This window comes from Micromys minutus (genome assembly GCF_963924665.1).
Source record: "Micromys minutus genome assembly, chromosome: 27".
Lineage (NCBI taxonomy): Eukaryota > Metazoa > Chordata > Mammalia > Rodentia > Muridae > Micromys > Micromys minutus.
Genome location: NC_137962.1, coordinates 35,029,222 through 35,035,853, shown reverse-complemented (window position 1 = coordinate 35,035,853; position 6,632 = coordinate 35,029,222).

Sequence of the window (6,632 nt, the reverse complement as noted above, 5' to 3'; positions counted from 1 at the left end):
CACACTTCTCCATCTGCACGTGTACCCGCTGCCCAAGCCCTCCGGTGACGCCCCTGAAAAAGACTCGGAAGTCAAAAAAGCTGCAGCGGAGCCCAGCTGCTCCCCTGGAATTCGTGCAGCTGAGGTTCCATCCTCAGTAGTGCCACACAAAAAGGAAGGTTAAAGAGAAAACATTTTCACAGTGAGACGGGTCAGCAGATTTCTCATTCCCTCGGGAATCAAGAAGACAGACTGCCGCCATGGCCCTAACCTCAGGCCGCCCTGCGGGTTTGGGCATTCACAGCAACCTTCTTCCCAATAGCCTGCCTAAGAGAAGGGGACAGAATGGGCAGCGTCACCCTGTCAGTCCAGGAAGAGGGCGGGAGTATAGACCTTTGCATTGAAGACAAGCAGAAGTGACCAAGCCCTGAGGAGCTGGGCTGCTCTCCAAGGTGGTGAATGCAATACTGGGGGAGTGATGCCACCACATGGCCACAGACTAAAAGCACTGTCCTGGTGGCGGTCACCCAAATGCAGTCACGACTCTACTCAGCTGTCCTTAGGAGAAAAGAAATTACAGAAAAATAAATGGGGGGGGGGGTGGAAGATGGCTGAAGATCACTAGCTGCTCATCAAGAGGACATGGGTTCTGTTCCCAGCACTCACGTGGTAGCTCACAAGGGATCTGATGCCCTCTCTGGCTTCTGCGGGCACCAAGCATATATGCGGTGCACATATATACATGTAAGCAAAACCCCCATAGCCGTAAGATAAATCTAAAATAATTGAAAATTAAAATAAATGAGGTGTAAGTAGCTCCTACTGCAGTTATTTTTCTTGACTAAAAATAGTCCTCCCCACCTCCGTCTTTTCCTCCCTCTCTCCCCCTCCGCTTCTGGATATTTACCTTGACAGATGATAGGCTTGCTCATTTTAATTCCATCAGCCAGAAACTAAATCGCACATTTTAAACACTGTCACCACCAATAGCTGACAATAGCCTGTAAATGGGGGCTATTTCCTAGAGCGTTTCAGAATTCACCACGGAAAGAGAGAGCGCGGCTCCGTGTTGTACCTTATCGGCCCCGCCCTCCCCCCACTCCCTGATCTTCCATTGAGCCCCTCCCCCACTTAATAGTTGCTGGCTATCCCCTTTCGTGGAAACTGGAAGTGAAATTCATTTATCTTGCTCCTGAACGAGATCACATGATGAAATACACTGGGATTTTCGAATTTCAAGAATCCCCTCCACTCCCCCCCCCCAATCACGCTGCAGTCCTCTTAGGGCCCCCTCCCGAATCTGCAGTTAGAGAAAAGCAATTTCAAGATCATCCACCTGGACAGCAACAAACCCAGGCAATCACCAGCCGGTCTCTTTGCTAAGAGCGGGGTATCTTGCAACAGCTTGTAATTAGTGCTGTTTAGCATTTAATTTGCCTTTAGTTAGCTAACAAGCATCTATTGATTACCTGATAGGAAAGGACTGCTACACGGAGCGGGCTGGGAGAGTGATGAATGAGGCCTCCGCTCCACTTCCGGTCTCCTCGGGGCCGAAAACACCCACTTCGGGAATAAAAACACGGGAGACTGGTTAAGAAATAAAAAACACTGTTGAATTATAGAAAAATCTCCCTTCTCTCAAGTTCAGGGCTCTAAGTTCTGGTATGTTCCCCTCAATGGACAGACACCTGTAGCCACATCTTGTGTCAGGATGAGACTAGGGTCCTGCCCTTGCCTAAGCTAGACTAAGGCAGTTTCCAGTCTTCCCGCTGTAGCAGTCCCAGGTTATGGTAGGGATCTAGGACAGAGGCAGTCACCAGCCTGGCACCCTCACTTGCCAGCTTCCCAGGTAAAACAGTGTGTTGCAGGGAGGGGCCCATTCAGCAAGCCAAGACTCCTCCTTAGGGTGGGGGCCTCAGACTAGCAGCTCTTAGAGGGGTTGGGTGTGGCTGAGGGAACGTGTGTTCAGCCTCTGAAGGCCTTGGATTCCAACCCCAATTCCAAACAGAGAAGCAGGGGAAAGTTCCAACAGGAAAAAGTGAGGGATGCCAACATAAAGTCGGGTTGTAGGTGTGTGGTGCAGAGGACCCCCCCCATGGCAAGGAACAATTCGTTTTCAAGGGCGAGGGTTGCTGGTGACAAAACACTGCTGGGGGACCCAGCCAAGCGGAATTCCAAGAGCAGGGGACTGAGCCGGTGGTCATGCGATTCATTCTGGTTTTATTTCTGTGTGCCTGCAGCAGCCGCAAGAGAGCACCAGACCCCCCGGAACTACAGTTACAGGCAGTTGTGAACCACCCGGGAACTGCGCCCGGATCCTCTGCAAGAGCAGCAACTGCCCTTAACCACCGAGCCCCCTCTCCAGTCTCACTCTTGCTAACACCAAACATTCTTAATACCAAGGGAAGTAAGAGATATTGGGCCCTGGGTTCCTGAGGTTTTCCAAGCTGGAGTTCACCGTATCCCAGGTATGTTAGAGAAAATAAGTGTCCGTCCAAAGGAAGCTCAAAGCCTTCATGCTCTGTATAGTTGGACTGAGTCCCTGGCAGAGAGAAATGAGACACAGCAAGTCCCAGTAGAAGAGCTTCCTCCTTCTTTGGACCGTGTAGCAGACTGTGAGGGGAGAGTGCGCAGGAACAACAGCTGAAATGGCTGTAGCCATTCACCAGAGGTTCCCAGGGGCAATACAGGGAAATGGAGGGGGGGGGGGTGCCTCCTCATAGATGACCTGCCATGAGGTATTTTCAACTTCTCCACGGCTGGTACCCAACACCATACACCAAGGTAAAGATGGTGACTTCAAAAAAAAAAAAAACCAAGATGCTGGAGATAGTGAGATGGCTCAGTCAACACAGGGTGGGTTGCCCAAGTGTGAGAACCCAGAGCCCACATTAAAAAAATAAAATAAAAAAGAAGTGGCAATAGTTGACTTCCCCAGGGCCCACAGGCCAGTTAGCCCGACTGAAGTTGTGAGTTCCAGGCTCCATGAGACCTATCCCAAGAGAACAAGGCAGAGAGCAACTGAAAAAGGCACCCACCATGAACCTCTTGGCCTCACACTCCTGCAAACACGTGTATACATGTGCACATGCGCGTGCACACCCCCACACAAATAATAATGACAATTTTTAAAACCCTAAGATCCATTTCCTGGTTGCCTTGCAGTAAGGCTTCAGCAGCTTCCAGGGGGGTGGGGGTGGGGTCTCAAGAACCATGGTTAATAGAACATGAGCGCCCTCCTGTGGCGGCAGGAGGCTCCCTTCTGAGGCAGGATTCAGGGCTGCAGCTCACAGTGAGTCAACACCACCCCAGGATCCAAGCACAAACCAGCTCACCCTCCGATGTGAGGAACTGGCAGAAGCCCAGCATGCCTCGCAGAGCGTGACTACGGCCACACTGTGTGGCAGATGTTTCTGAGTTGGCTATATTCTGCTGGCCCCATCCCCACTGGACAGCAGTTACAAGCTTTCATGATCAACTACCCTCTCCAGACAACTGTGCTCTGTGCCAAAGTCACAGGAGGCTCCCGGGCTGCATATTGGGACCCGTTGTCAGAGACGAATGGTCTCTTATTGTGGTCCCAAGAGTGTTGGGGTACTCCAGGTAAGGAAATAGCGTCCCCTTGTTTCCTATGCTGTCCCATTCCCTGCTGGGCCACCCTGTCCCAGACCCTGCCCCTGCCTGTTGCTTACACCCAGCAGCATCTTCACCCTACCTGAGGTTGCTAGTTCAGAACTTTCAAGCTACTGGCTCGGCTCCTCTCCTCTGCCTGGCTGGCTGGAGCCTGGCTTTTGGTTGGCAGCAGTGAGTTCCTCAAGCAGTTGTTCTCAACCTGTGGGTTGCCGCCCCTTTGACAAACCTCTGTCTCTAAAACTATGTACATCACAACTCATAGCCATAGCAAAATTACAGTTAGAAGGCAGCAACAAAATTATTTTATGATTGGAGGTCGCCACGAGATGAAGAATTGCATTAAAGAGTCGTAGCATTAGGAAGATTTAAGGACCACTGCCCTAGAAGAACAGAGAAGGGGATTGGAAGTGAGCAAAGATCTAGAGAGAAGAATGACCACAACCGTCCGCTGTGCTATTCATTCATCAGCTGCTGGTTAGGCAGCACATCCCTGCTTCCAGTGAAGCCCTGTCCACGGGGGAAGGGGGAATGACAGGAGGTGTCGTGGATTAGGTGACCTCCTTGTCAGAAGGCAAGCAAGGGTGGGAGTGTAGAGGAACCAATCCAGTTCAGGAAGGGATGCTGCCTCGGTGGAGATGCAGGGCTGGGCAGCCCAGGGGAGGGGGTAAGCATGTTAAGAGTCATTCAGGCTGTATGGGGACACTGTCTGCCAGGGGGCACAAAGGACTGCTCTGAGTTGAGGCGTTGAGGTCATGGGAGCACTCAGCTGCTAGGGTCAGAGGTCGTTCCATGCCTATACCCACACTGAGGGGCCATCCCGTCCTAAGACACACAACATGCAGTGCATAGTGATGGATGGCATTCTGGGAAGGGGTTGCCAAGCTCTAAGCAGAGCAGGGCTGGTAGCTACAGAGGACTAGCTGCATGGGAGCCACACACCCTTCCCCGATATCAACAAACAGGAAGGTGGGTAAAACCTGTCCCCAGGAGGTCCCCAGGATTAGGTCTGCTCTTAGTGGTGTGTGTACCCACCTAGGGTGGTGGTGTCCTTCCCACCCCACTCCCCACCTCTTGGGCTGTAAAAACCCCACAAAGCCCAAGCTGTGAGATGACAATCCCACTACAGCCACCAGGTGGCGCTGGCTGGCCAGCAGCTTGGGGATGAGCAGGACCTGCTACGTAAGGGTTTTCTTTTACCTTCTAGTTCTGATTTTTTGTTTGTTTGTTTGTTTGTTTGTTTGTCTGTTGATTTTGGAGCGTTTCAGGCTGGCACTGAATTCACGAGCTTCCTGCTTCAGCCTCCCCCACTGATGGGCTTACGGGCGCAGCCGCCTGAACTTCCAGTCCTTAAGGAAGAGCTGACACCACTGCTGTTCCCACAAGAGTCTCTGGGGTTTTCTTCTGGGAACCCAAGCCAGGCAACCACTGACCTGCACTCCGGCCCTACCATTGGGGAGCAGAAGGGGCCATTCTATAAACACTAGCCTATGATTCCACCCTTCTCCTTTTGTTCTGCTCACCACGGGCCACCCGATGCTCCCATTGCTCTTCTCCAAGTCCACTTACCACACCTGTCCTGTGTTCCTGTCACTCCAGCAAGAGGCAGGAGCCATGCAGGAATAACTGGGATCCCCAGGGATGCTCAGAACCCAGCTTCTGGACAAAGAACCTCTAAGACACAGACCCTGCCCTTACCCTCTAGCCTAAGTGGTACGGCTGGGGTGAGGGGCCCCCATCCTCACAAGAAACTTCTCAGCAGTCAGGGAGCCCTAGAAACCACTGACAAGGTAGCATCCCCCGATTAAACCTTCCTGGGCTTTCCCAAGCTCTCGTGTTCTAGGGAGCACTCTGTTGACCAAATGCCAGGCTAACCTCCATTACGGCCCCTGTGTGGGGCACTCTGGAGTTTGCCAGTCCTGCCCCCCCCCCCAACAATCTCCTAAGCCCAAGTCCTCCGTGTGAGCTTACCAGCTGCAACATCTGCCTTCTGGGAGGTAGGGAGGGGATGTGTGTGGTGTGCATGCATGCTTACATGCATGTACATGGGGGTGCACGTGTCTACATGCTGGGTGGGGGGGTGTTACAGGAAGTGTTCTCTTTGCTTGCTCACCCCATTATATGTCAAGGCAGTCTCTTCACTCAGCCTAAATCTCACCAATACGGGCTGGCCTAGCTTATTCAGTGGATCCTCTACCTCCCAAGTGCTGGAATGATGGCTACACTCACATACTGAACACCAGTCTTTTTTGGTACAGCACACTCTACCCACTGAGATATCTCTATCTCAGTGGCCCTATGATGTCACTTGATCTCAATGGCCCCATGACATCACTCCTAATCCTGAACTAACCCTAAATATCCTTGGCTTATCCCTGACTGGAACTCAAGCTCTGGAAGGCTGGGTCTTCTTGCTGGCTAGCACAGTGCCATAGTAGCACTGACCCTCCCCAACCCTCCCCCAACCCCCTGCACATGCTGAGGGGTTACAGGTACAGCAGGCAAAAGATTCCATCACCCTGCTTCCTCTGGACTCCCTAGTATGTCTCGAATTTGGAAATGACTTAAGGGCAGATCCTTCTAGGCACAGTATGGGGACACAAAGATGGCTCTCCAGAGTTTGCATTCATCCCAAGTTCTCCCTCTGTAGAGGAAATGGTGCCCAGACTTCACTCTCCTATATGGGAGAGTGGCCCCTCACCCCAGCCGTACCACTTCAAGACTGAAGAAGATGGCCAGGAAGGACTTGATCAGTCTCTGTCCCACCATGCCCTGGGCTGGAGCCAGAGGTAGACAGACTGCAGAGGTAGAAGAGGTCCACAGGACCACCAGAATCTCTCACCCTTTTCACTTCCAGGAGATCAAAGGTCATTGATGTCTTGTGCGTGCATGTGTGTGTGTGTGTGTGTGTGTGTGTGTGTGTGCGTGCGCGCACATGCGTGCATAGGCTTCAGCTCTCACTGAAGTTTGCATGGGGGTGAAGCAACCAAATCCAGCCTCATCAGAACCTACTCCAGGCTATA